The following is a 13,795-nucleotide window of genomic DNA, read 5'->3' as shown; positions in this document are numbered from 1 at the left end:
AATGAACAAGACTGTAGACTTTAAGCTAGAGACTGTAAACTCTAGACTACAAGCTCACTGTGTGCATTGAAAGTGTCTGTTATATTCAAGTTTCCCAAGTGTTTAGTACAGTTCTCGGCACCCAGTAAGTGCTTAATAAATACAGTTGACTGACTGAACAGTCTGAGGAAGAGTAAGTATAAATCAGGAAACGTAGAAAAACATCAGGACAATACCCTATCTAAACTGTTAAATGTTAAAACAAATTCATAAAAAGTGTACGTAAAGACAAATGATTCATATACACAAGTGGTCTGAGGATATGAAAAAGAGTGGGTGTCAGCCCTACATGCCTGAGATGTCATGAATCTTTTGAGGAAGATCTCCCAGAAGAGGTGGAGTGGCAGGTAGCCTTTAAAGATTATTCATCACTGTACATGGTATTGAAAATATATACCATTAGAAGTCAATATCAGGCCAACCTGGAAAAATGATGATTTTTCTAGTGGAAAATTAGTCTTGGGATCCAAATCTGCATAAGATAAATCTTCTCCTCAAGACCACACCAATGTATGTGAAGGGGCCCCATGTAAGCAGGTGGGATATATTTGTAATCACATACCATTACCTGACCCACATGCTGTCTTGTCAGTGGGTTTACTGTATTGCAAGAGAACACATTGGGTATTTTCAATTCCCAGCCCTCTCCTCCCACCTTACAGAAACCAGAGTAGGGTATCAGGGGATAATGATGATAATAATAATATTTGTTATGCACTTAACATGTGCCAAGCTCTATACTAAGCTCTGGAGTAGATAATAGGTACTTAGATCAGACCCACTCTCTGTCCCACATGGAGCTCACAGTCTAAGTAAGAATAACAGATATTTAATCCTCATTTAACAGATAAAGAAACTAAGAGATCTTGTCTTATGCTGTCGAATCATTTCCAACTCGTAGCGACTCGATGGGCACATCTCTCCCAGAATGCCCCACCTCCACCTGCAATCATTCTGGTAATGTATCCTTAGAGTTTTCTTGGTAAAAATACGGAAGTGGTTCACTGTTGCCTTTTTCCTTGCAGTAAACTTGAGTCTCCTCTCTTGACTCTCTCCCAGGGTGCTGTTGCTTAGCACTTGACTTGTAGCAGATTGCCTTCCACTCACTAGCCACTGCTCAAGCTAGGAATGGAATGGGTATGCCTCTGCTTGATTCTCCCTCCCTTAGCTGAGACTGGAAACTCTCCAGGTGCAATCCTAAGAGGAGAACCAAGAGTTACAGAAAAGTTAAGTGATTTGCTCAAGGTCAAACAGCAGGCAAGTGGCAGGGTCCGGTCCCCTTGCTCCTAGACCCCTGCTCTTTCCATTAGAATCCAAGCAGGCTGAAAGGGAGTAGCCCAGAAAAGAGGCAACAATTCCTGGATAGCAGCTGTTAATCAGTCAATCAGGGGAATGTCATCTGTTAAAACTTTACATCTCCTCCAAGTGGTCTTTCCTGATTAAACTTTCTTTCCCCCTATTCTCTCTCTCCTGTGTCAAAATATACACACAATTTGGTACTCACCCCACTTTTAGGCCCTCAGTTTCCTCAGTGACCTCATCTGTAAAATGGGGACTCAAATGTTCTCCTTCCCCCTTAGACTGTGAACCCCATGTGAGATATGGACTGTGTCCAATCTGACTGTATTGTATCTATTTCCTTGCTTAGTAGAGTGTTTGGCACATAAGTGCTTAACAAATATCAATATTATTAGATTTCAGATTTAAATGATAATATTGACTGAAGAATGGAGTGTTAATTCACATGGATAAATTTTCTGCACCTATCCATAATTTATATTAACATCTCTCCTTCTAGACTATAGGTTTGTTGTGGGTAAAGAATGTCTACCAAATCTGTTGTATTATATTCTCCAAAATTCTGAGTATAGTGCTCTGCGCACAGTAAGGACTCAATAAATACCAGATTAACTCAATCCATTTCCCCAGTATCAGGATGAAACTTACTCCCTGGAAATCTTTTCATGGAGGGTAAAAGGACTTAGAATGGAAAACACAGCTGAAGTTGTGGGTGCAGGATTGGGGAAGGGTGTAAGAAAGATCCTGTGCTGATCAGGCCCATGATTCAAAATTTACTCTGTTGTGGATTTTTCAACTTTAAGTCTGACAAAGATGATGATCATGTCTACATGGTGCCATATTTTGAAGATCATTTTTAAATGATAAATCCTTTCTTGACTCAGATGAGCACAAAGACAACCCAAATTTAAGCAGTAAGCCAAAATCAGGGATTTCCTAGTGTAGACAAGGCTATATCTATCTAAGAGTGTACCTGCAACATGTGGCTTTGAGAAGCAGCATGGCCTAGTTGAAAGTTCATAGGCCTGTGAGTCAGGGGACCTGGGTTCTAATCCTGACTCTGCCATTTGCATGCTTTTTGACCTTGTGCAGGATGCTTTATTCTGCGCTTCAGTGTCCTTATCTGTAAAATGGGGATTCGATGCCTATTCTCCCTTCCCCTTACACGTTGAGCCCCATATGGGGTAGGGACCGGGTCAGATTGTATTGCATCTACTTCTGTGCTTAGTAGTGCTTGGCACATAGTGTTTAACAAATACCACAATTATTAGTTTTCAGGTTTAGAAAATATTGTTGACTTGAGAGTGAGGCCTTGGTTCACATGGAAAGAATTTATGCCATTTCACATCATCACATCACCCACTGGGTCCTGGTGTAGGCCTTAGAGGATGACTTTCAAGTTGAACAGAAGGTTTTCCAAAAGACATAATACTTTTCAGCAGCATTCAGCCCTTCCATGCTAAATTAGACAAACATATACTAGAAAGCTGGCTAAAAAAACAGATCTTGTCAGGCAATTAAAATAAGTATCTTATGCTGGCGAGTTGTGTCTGACCCATAGCAAAACCATAGACACATCTGTCCCAGAATGCCCCACCTCCATCTGCAATTGTTCTGGTAGTGTAACCAGAGAGTTTTCATAGTAAAAATACAGAAGTGGTTTACCACTGCCTCCTCCTATGCAGTAAATTTGAGTCTTTACTCTCAACTCTCCCATGCCACTGCTGCCCAGCACAGGTTTGTTTTGATTTGTAGCAGATTGCCTTTCATTTGCTAGCCACTGCCCAAGCTAGTTATGGATAGGATATGCCCCTACTTGACTCTCCCTCCCATAGCTGAGACTGGTAAAGTACTGGAAACTCTCCAGTTGCGACCCTGAGATGGGTAATATAAGTATAGAGCAGAAAAATATTTCCAAACTGACTGTAGGTTTACACCAATTACATTCTTCTTGGGAATGTCTGTAGTGATGAAACTTTCTAGAATAGGGCAGATCCCAAGATTTTATCTTAGTCAGAACCTCAGAGATTTCCATGTTCTTCCTCGTTCAGTGAATCATCTTCTCTGGCTTGAACTCCCAGTGGTGATTATATTTGTGCCTAAGCCACTAAAACAGTTGAAGAAACAGTGTTTTAGATTTCTGCGTTTTTTTCCCTTGTATTGCTTCATCTAATCTGAGGAAACAGCATGGCCTATCCATCAATCGATCATACTTAATGAGCACTTACTGTGTGCAGAGCACTGTACCAAGCACTTAGTGGAAAGAAAATGTTTCTGGGAGTCAGGGGACCTGAATTCTATTCCCGGCTCTGTCATTTGCCTGCTGTGTGACCTAGGGCAAGTTACATAACTTCTCTGTGCTCAAGCTCTCCCAGCAGGCAAGTGACAGAGTCAGAATTAGGACTCATGTACCCTGGCTATGAGACCCATGTCTTGTCCACTAGAATCCAAGCAGACTGAAAGGGAGTAGTCCAGAAAAGAGGCAGCAACTCCTAGGTAGCAGCTAATTCAATACTTTGCTCCCTCCTACCTAAACTAATCCGTATGTGGGACAGCGAATGTGTCCAGTCTGATTATTTTGTAGCTACCCCAGTGCTTAGCACAGTGCTGGAGCCAGATTCTTTGCCTCCTTTACTAGACTGTAAATGTCTTGACTGTGATCATGTTTACTAAATCTAATTTACTCACCCAAATGTCATGTGCTTAGTACAGAGCTCTACATACATTGTGTTCAATCAGCAGTCTTCATTGATTGATTGTTTAGTTTGGCTATACTGACCCAAGTCACTGGATAATCGTCAAGCATCACTTTGATATGGGTACAATGTGGCTCCTGCCTCCAGTTCCCCAGGATGAGGATAATGGTATGTTTCACCTTCCCAATAGAGGCATTGTGAGGGCATTAATGTGATACACATGTGTATGCTTCCTTCTTCTTTTACTCTAGAGAAAAAGATTATGCACATATTAAAACATTCTTAACTTTACCAGGATATTGTTCTCATTGCCTTCTAAGCGCACTGTATTTTCAAAGTTGACACTGAGCTTTTCCTTCTGTTAAAAATCCGTTAGTTTTATGTTATTCTGTCTGGTCAATTGTCATGCCATTATAAGTCCCAGAGAATAGTCCATTTTCTAAAAAGCCAAACTTTCCAGTGTGAGGTAAAGGTTGTCTTTACTGAAAGAACATACCTGAAAATTATGTTTTCTCCTTGACTTTATGCAAGAATGTGAGCAGAAATTGAGGATAATCCCAAGTGTATATTTTATTTCTTATGGTTCATACTTTGTGATTTATTTAACTTTAAATTTAAAAGATTCAACTTTAAAATGAGTAATAATAAAGTTATAGACACTGAATCAATAATACAGACATTTGTCAAGATCATTTCTGCTTGGTATTGTGGTTGCACAGTGGTTACATTAAAATACTAGCTATTTTTCTTAGAACCCTCCATTTCTGAGACAGTCATAGATTTTATATCAAAATAATATTTGCAATAAAACTGAGACTAATCACCAAGGGAAGCAAATGTTGGGGAAAAATAATCTTTATTTGCAACTATATTATGTTGAACTATTGATTTTATATCTCCCAGATAAAATCAAATGAATTATCTGGGAAGTTTGTCAGTGCAGACCGGACTTCAGAATTAGAATCAGAAAGGGGAATGGAGAATTATTATCCAGAACCAAAAATACAGCTAGAGTTAGAAACACTTTGTGTTTTTTCTTTTTTATGTGAATCTGAACTTGTATAAAATGCAGCCGTGAGTCCAGATATTGTCACAGCTTCCCCCTTTGGAAGAGAGTTGCTGCAGTGGTCTGGTCTAAGCCACACTTAATAAGAAAAAAGTTGAGCATGGTTGTAGGTGGGATCCATTTCTAGATTTAATCCCTCTGGGGGATAGGGAAGCAGCATGGGTCTGGGAGTCAGAAGGACCTGGGTTCTAATTCCGGATCTGCAGCTTGTCTACTGGGTGACCTTGGGCAAGTCACTTTACTTCTCTGTGGTCAGTTACCTCAACTGTAAAATGGGGGTTAAGACTGAGAGCCCCATGCCAGACAGGAACTGCATCCAATCTGTTTATCTTGTAACTACTCTATTGCTTAGACCATTGCTCTGCACATAGTGTTCAGTCGTACTGTTGACTGACTGACAGTGCTTAGAATAGCGCTTGACGCATTGTAAGCACTTAATAAATTCCATTATTATATTATTATCATTATTATTATTATCAGACCTCACTAAAACTTGCAATCCTATTGCTCTACCACAATAGGTGGAAGTAAATGGATTATATCTATGTAGAGGAAACTTTTGCAGTAGAAATTCCACTGGGATCCAGATCTAATTTTAAGTGCTAATCAGGGATTTTGTCTTGCCTCCAAGCCCACCCTTCGATGTCAGCATGTTTGACTGATTTAAGAAAAACATTTCAGATCTTTTCTGGCCCCAACCAGTCCAGGCACTTTGGCAAGACAGCTGGCAGAGGAGTAAAAGTTGGTCTCAGCACTTATGAGCATCCTAGGTCCAAGAGCAGTAGTTTTCAGTTAGACTGGCTGAAAACCTATCAGGGAGAAAGGAATAAACATCCAGTTTACAGAGCTGCGCCCTAACATTTTTCAGCTTTCCTGTATTCAACTGGAGAAAGAGTTCGTCACACCCCATTTACCCACCTGCCTCCATATTACCTGAATAATGAGCTCAAAGCTAACACTCTTAAGTCAGGAAATTCCAAGAAATACTTTCCATCTGCCAATAAGTTTGTCCCAAGAACATACAGCTATTTTTACTAAGCTGCCACATTTCACAGCAAGTGACCAGTTGGCCTTTACCTGATTGTTTTTTAAGAATGCATCTTTACAGGCAAAGCAGAGAGGGTGCCACAATTCTCTGGACAGTTGAAGACCTTTTAAACAGTTGCTCTGGATAAATCATGACCCACAAAATGAAATCCACCTTTGATGAACTGCTGTTGCATGAATGTGAATCCACCCAATTTTGTTTCTTTCTGTCACCCCAGGACAAAGACAACTTAGTTTCTCGCTGTAAAATAGATATCAATTTCTTTGTGTTTTTTCAAGAAAATATTTCTATAAATTTTGGAAGGTCAACTACTGAACCCATGAAAGAAGACTTGATCCACCTTAACTATCTCAGAGAACCTGATGAAGTAAGAACAAGCAACTGAAACAGCATCATCCATTTTCTGACTCATTCTCTCTCTCTCTCTTTCTCCCACATGCATTTTCACTCCCTCTATTTTTATTTCTCCCTTCTCACTCTTTCTTTTTGTCTCCCTTTATTTTTCTTTTCCTCCTCACTCTCTATCTCCCTCTTTCTTTAACATAGCCCCCACCCCCACCCACACTTCATTCCTTGAGAAATAATTGTGAACTGCCAGTTGCACTAAAATTGCAGCTGTGGTCTAGAGTTGGAATGGAAGGCTAGAGTCCCCTTATTTTTGTAAATGATATTGGTAGAACATTGTCTGAATTAGAATGAGCATGTTGTTGGCCTGCTTGAAGGAAGGAAGATACAAAGGGTGTAAAAGTCCTTGCATTTTTCTATACAGATTGACTTAAACAAAGAACTAAGACATTTTTTTCCACCCTACCAGTAGTTAATGTGAGGAATTATGGTAGAACTTCTGGCTTCTCATCCAACTTCTCAATAAAGACTATCCCTTATCATTTCCATTTACAAGCATTACTTTACACTTGCAACTGCCCAAGAACAAATGGAGCAGAGGAGTCTAATTAAAGTTACAAGGACCTCTTTCTATCAGTGCAAATGTCAGTTTAATGTTACAGTTACAAGTCACAAAGAAATTAGAACAGACATGCCAAGTTTATATATTTTTGGCAACATAGGTGGGAAACTGTGATAAAGCGAGGCCAACAGATGGGGAAATGGAGGTGGGATAAAAAAAAAATCCAGACAAATCCTTGGAAGAAACAGATTTTTAAACAAAGTTTGCCAAATAAGCAAACTTTTTTTTTCAGGGCAGATGCCAACTGCCTTTCCAAATCAGTTTGGAAGAAAATAAATGAACACATGCTGGGCTTCAATAAATCTCTGGGCTGCCATGAGGGCAAGTTTTAAAACTTGAAGAATGGTACAGTGTTAGGCTTATGAATGATACCACTGATGAATCTGAATCCTTCACCCTCATCCACTCTGTTTTAAGATGAACTTTACATTTCAAATGAACAAGATGCACAAACCATTACTCTTTCCTTTCCAGAATGAGGTATGAGATGGATCACCTATTTATACATCTATTGATAGATGCGCACACACCATGTAACCCAGGTGTGTACAAGGTGGATGTGTTCTTGGGCTACATGGTTGGGGAATTTGTACAGTGTACCCTGGATCCCATTGAAATGATATGTTGCTCTTCAACCACTTACAGAGCTTGCTAATTAAGTTCTTGTTAAATAGGAAGCCATTATTTATGAGAGGGCTGTCCATATCCTTAACCCTACCTGACAATCATGATCTTAAAGAAGAAAATATTTTATTTTAGCATAAAAGCTTATGGGCAAGGTCCAATTCTAGCAACTTGGTTATATTGCACTTTCCCAAGCACTTAGTACAATGGTCTGGATCTAGCGAGCTCTCAATAACTATGATTGATTAGTGTCCACTATACACAATAACATATGGTTTCTGTGAAGGGCTAGAGGAGAAATCCCCCTTAAATGAGGTCTATTTATTTTGGGAGATTTTCAAGGGAGCTTGCCACTTCAGAGTTATTTCTACAGTAGATTTGCTATCAACCCAGAGAGTAAGTATGTCAGGAGGAAATTTTCCCAATATGGTGTGTGGGTTTTGATTGGAAGATACTGCTTAAAGATCTCTGATGTAGAGAGGGCAGGCGTATAATGAATAGAGCTAGAATGTAATAAGCTAGTTATGACTGCCCAAACTGTAGGCCACTTCTGTATTTAAATGCATATCGATAGCAGCACCTAAAGGAAAGGCACTTTACTTGTACCAAGTGCTTAGAACAGTGCATGGCACATAGGCACTTATAAATACCACAGTCATTATTATTACTTTGTCATCTAATAATCCTTTTATTGTATCTGCCTATCTACCTACTTATCTACTGCTTATTTTATTTGTATGCTACCTATATATTTTATCTCCCCATCCATATATCTACTCTGTCTATCCTATCTACTTTTTATCTTCTTAGCTCATTAACTCCATATACATTATCCATTTGACTGTAGTATTCTGAGAACTTAAAATACAAATGATCTGATGTTTATATTTTCTATAAAATAATCTCCTAATGAATCTCTTAAATAGGGTTATTTTAATCTCATTCCAAATGACCCCTTTAAGCAGGCTAAAATCTATGTAATGCTTTTTAAAAGGTGGAGAAAAAATGTTTAAAAATTAGGTAAAAGAGAATTTCAGGCATATTGGCAACACTTACACTGAAGCTGATTGACTTAATGGCATATTTTATTATAGTCACTGGCAATCCCAGAAGTTGCTTTTTTGGGTAGTATTTGTAAAGCACTTACTACCTGCCAGACACTGTACTAAGTACCGGGGTAGATGCAAGCTGGTCAGGTTGGGCACAGTCCATGTCCCCATTTTACAGAAGAGGTAACTGAGCCACAGAAGTCAAGTGACTTGTCCTAGGTCACACAGCAGACAAGTAGCATAGCCGAGACAAAAACCCAGGTCCTCTGACTTCCAGGCCCATGCTCTTTCCACTAAGCCATGCTTCTCTTATCTGAAGAAGATATTCTACAGCAAGCTCTGAAAAGTTGCAATATTTACCGACCATTGGTTCCTAACTTTGTGATGTTCATCCCAAATAATTTAAAATGAATGGACCTCCTAAAAATGTAGAATTTTGGATGTAAACCTATAACATTTGTTCAAATGAAAATTCTTTATTACTAACAGGAATTCCTTTTGGCATTGCTAAGAGTCTGTAAAATCACTCACAAATGCCCTTATAATTCCTTCATTTGGATTTCATGATATGTGCACAAGAGGAAAGGCTAAAAGCAGAATAAAGTAACTGACTGAACAGTTTTCCCTTTATCACTCCTTGAAAGTGGGTGGTCTGAATCTGTGCTTGAAGCTCCTCAAATCTTTTTAGGCTGAAAGGATGCTTACCTGTCTTTTTTAAAAAATGAATTTACACTCTATGATCCCAGCTGTGGCCAGAAAGGGCTGTTCTGCAATATCCTGCAAACCCATTCTTATGGGATTTCCAGTAAATTTTATAGTATCAGGAGATTTGGAGAGGTTGAATGAGATTTATGGGACATTAGAGATGTACAAAAATGTCAGAACCTTTACAATTATTGCTATCTTTAAAATGATTTCAGTGGAAAACCACATCATGGGCCAGTACTTGGAAATGTCAGATACATGTCTCCCATTTTCTTTGAACAGCACCTCCAATCATGAGATTTGTGATTTATCAGAATCTTTATAGAGGTCTCTATTTCATTGTTATGAGATGTATTCAAAAGAGTTTCTATATATAGCCTAGTCCATCACCTACTTCCTATTAGTAATAATAATTGTGGTACTTGGTAAGCACTTCCTCTGTGCCAAGTACTGTACTAAGCACTGAGGTATATACAAGATAATCAGATCAGATATAGCAGTTGATCCACATAAGACTCACAGACTAAATAGCATGGTGAACAGATCATGAATTCCAATTTTACAGTTGAATAAAATCAGGGCACAGATAAGTTACGACTTGCACTGTCACAAAGTCAAGTGGCAGGTCTGGGTATAGAACTCAGAACCCCTGTCTTCCAGATGCATCGTCTTGCTACTGTGTCATACTGCTTCTCTTTAGACTTTCACCAATGTGAAAGGGAAATTCCATTTCCCTACAGGTTTAAACCTTGAATATACATCTTGAATATTTATAATTAAATAACTGTGGTATTTGTTAAGCTCTTACTATGTGACAGGCACTGTTCTAAGCACTGGGGTTGGACACAGTCCCTGTTCCCTGGGGAGCTAATTGTCTTAATCCTCATTTTACAGACTGTAGTAACTGAGGCCTAGAGAAGTGAAGTGACTTGTCCCAGATCACACAGCAGACAAGTGGTGGAGCTGGGATTAGAACATATGTCCTTCTAACACCCAGGCCTGTTATGTATCCCCTCTGCCATGAGTGACAGCTGATGCCATCAGGTGCCTTGCCTCCTCTCCCAAATCCTATCACCAATTCTACTTCCATCTCAGTGCTGGCCCTGACTAGGAGACCACCTGGGGCAGCAGAGGGGTTGCAGAATGAAATACTCTGTCATTCAGGTCTGTGGGTTACATCAGCATTTCTATGACTGAAAGAGACAGAACTCATGGTTTGTGCTTCGTTAATGGAAAAGAAGACTTAGGTGTTGGACTGCAAACTTGCCCTGTAAGGAATTTTAGTTAAATGGAAGCTTCTTCTGAATGATTCAAGTGGGAATAATAGCTGTTCTTGGTGGCAGACATCCTTTGAATGGGTTTTACATTTGGGGTTTTAAGTAAAACCATTTATCCATCAGAAACAGAGATCTGTATAAACAGTAGAACTGAGTAGAGTAAGCTTCTTGAGGGCAGGGATAGTGTCGACCAACTCTGTTGTAGTCTCCCAAGTGCTTACTACAGCGCTTTCAATTCATTCATTCATTCACTAGTATTTATTGAGTGCTTACTCTGTGCAGAGCACTGTACTAAGCGCTTGGAATGTACAATTCAGGAACAAATAGAGACAATCCCTGCCCAATAACGGGCTCACAGGCTAAACACATACACACACACACACAAATGCATACACACACTCTCTCTGTTTCTCTTTCTGTCTCCATATGAAAAAGGTGTTGATGAGGATTCATTAATATCAAGAGGTAGAAGTTTTAAATTTTACTCAATAAATACCATTAATTGAGTTTGTACAAATGATTACAAAATTTCCCTGACAAAAACAAGCCCCAGAAGGCTGCATTCTGATTGATTTAATGGCATCTGTGAGGAAAGGCTTTGTGCTGGTCTAGGTAGAGCTTCTGTGAAACCTAATGCAGTTAGAATATTTGCTTCACTTGGATAGCAAGACCCCAAAGCAGTTTCCCTGCCCATCAGGATTCTTTTGGGGAGAAATTAGTGTGAATCATGCAATCAATCAATGGCATTCATCAAGCACTTACTGTTTGCAGACAACTGTACTAAATTCATTCAATTGTATTTATTGAATGCTTACTGTGTGCAGAGCACTGTACTAAGCACTTAGTGCTTGGATGAGTACAGTGCAATAGAGTTGATCCTTACAGTCCCTGCCCTCAAGGAGTTTATAGGCTAGAGAGGGAGAGAGGCCCTTCCTGGATCCCATGACTTCCTCAAGTTATCATCCCATCTTCCTCCTTCCATTCCTCTCCAGATTTCTTAAGACTTGTTTACACCTGCTGTCTCCACTTCCTAATCTCTAATTCTTTCCTTGATCCCCTCCAATCTGGTTCCCCCACTTAATTCCAGGGAAACATCCCTTTCATAGGTAACCACTGACCTCCTCCTCACCAAGTTTGACAGGCTCTACTCTATCCTAATCTTCCTACATCTCTCATCTGTCTTCTTCTACACTATGGACCATCCCACCCTCCTTGAGATTTTATCCAACCTTGGCTTCACTAAAACTGTCCTCTCTTGGTTCTCCTCTTATCTCTCTGACCACTCATTCTCAGTCACTTTTGTGGGCTCCTCCCCTGCCTCCCATACTCTGACAATGGGGGTGCCTCTAGGTTCCATCTACACCCACTCCCATGGAGAAGTCATTCACTCCCATGGCTTCAACAACTATTTTTAGGCAGATGATTCCCAAATCTGTATCTCCAGACCTGACCTGCTTCTCTGTAGTTTCACATTTCCTCCTGCCTTCAAGACAAATCTACCTGGATGTCCAGCCAACATCTCAAATTAAGTATGTCCAAGACATTATGCCTTGTCTTCTCATCCAAACCTTGTCCTCCTCATGACTTGCCTATCACTACAGAAAATACCACTATTCTCCCTATCTCACAAGCCAGTAACCTCAGTGCTCTTGATTCACCTCTCTCAAACAACCCACATATTCAGTCTTTCACCAAATCCTGTCTTTTCTAACTTCACAACATCACTAAAATCCACCCTTTCCTCTCCATCCAAATTCAATCAATCAGTTGTATTTATTGGGCGCTTACTATATGAAGAGCACTGTACTAAGTGCTTGGGAGAGTACAACACAGTTGGTAAACACAGTGAGCTCACAGTCTAGAGGGGGAGACAGACATTAATATAAATAAGAGATAGTATAAATTGGAGAAACAGTGTGGCTTAGTGGAAAGAGCAAAGCCTTGGGAGTCAGAGGTCATGGGTTCTAATCCCAGCTCCGCACTTAGCAGCTATGTGATTTGGGGCAATTCACTTAACTTCTCTGTGCCTCAGTTATCTCATCTGTAAAATGGGATTAATATTCCGAGCCCCAAGTGGGACAACTTGATTACCTTGTAACTACCCCAGTGCTTGTAACTACCCCAGTGCTTGTAACTACCCCAGTGCTTAGAACAGTGCTTGGTACATAATAAGCACTTAACAAATATCATCATTATGACTAGCATTATAAATTACAAATATGTACATAAGTGCTGTGGGGCTGAGAAAAGGGTTAATAAAGGAAGCAAATCAGAGCGATGCAGAAAGGAGTAGGAAAAGAGGAAATGAGAGCTTAGTCATGGAAGGCCTCTTAGAGGAAATGTGCCTTCAATAAGACTTTAAAAGTGGAGGGCGCTATTGTCTGTTATATATGAGTACTAATAATAATAATGTTGGTATTTATTAAGTGCTTACTATGTGCAGAACACTGTTCTAAGCACTGGGGTAGATACAGGGTAATCAGGTTGTCCCACGAGAGGCTCACAGTCTTAATCCCCATTTTACAGATGAGGGAACTGAGGCACAGAGAAGTTGAGTGACTTTCCCACAGTCACACAGCTGACAAGTGGCAGAGTTGGGATTTTAACCCATGACCTCTGACTCCCAAGCCCTTGCTCTTTCCACTGAGCCACCGAGTTCTTGAGGCATGGGAAAATATGGACTGAACATTTTTGTAGAAAAATGATCCAGGCATCAGGGTGAAATATGGACTAGAGAGGGGAGAAACAGAAGGCAGGAGGTTAGCAAGGAGACTAATAAAGTAATCAAGAAGGACTAGGATAAGTGATTTATTATCAGAGTCTTCATAGGGGTTTATATTAAGGCAGTATCAAGGCAGGATAGGATAAGTGCTTAGATTACTGTGGATGGATGGAGAAGAAAAGGCACATTTTTGTGATGTGGTGAAGGTTGAACTGACAGGATTTAGTGATAGGCTGAATATGTGGGTTAAATGATAGAGAAGAGTCAAGGATTAAGCCAAGGTTACTGCCTTGAGAAAAGGGA

At 39.9% G+C, this 13,795-nt stretch overlaps 1 pseudogene; it reads right to left on the bottom strand.

Moving 5' to 3' along the window:
• Positions 1-1,119: 1,119 nt before the first annotated feature.
• LOC114810982 lies at positions 1,120-1,246 on the bottom strand (annotated as a pseudogene).
• Between the last annotated feature and the right edge of the window lie 12,549 nt (positions 1,247-13,795).

The sequence above is a fragment of the Ornithorhynchus anatinus genome, chromosome 3, assembly GCF_004115215.2.
Source record: "Ornithorhynchus anatinus isolate Pmale09 chromosome 3, mOrnAna1.pri.v4, whole genome shotgun sequence".
NCBI lineage: Eukaryota > Metazoa > Chordata > Mammalia > Monotremata > Ornithorhynchidae > Ornithorhynchus > Ornithorhynchus anatinus.
This window is presented reverse-complemented; position numbering and strand designations above follow the sequence as displayed.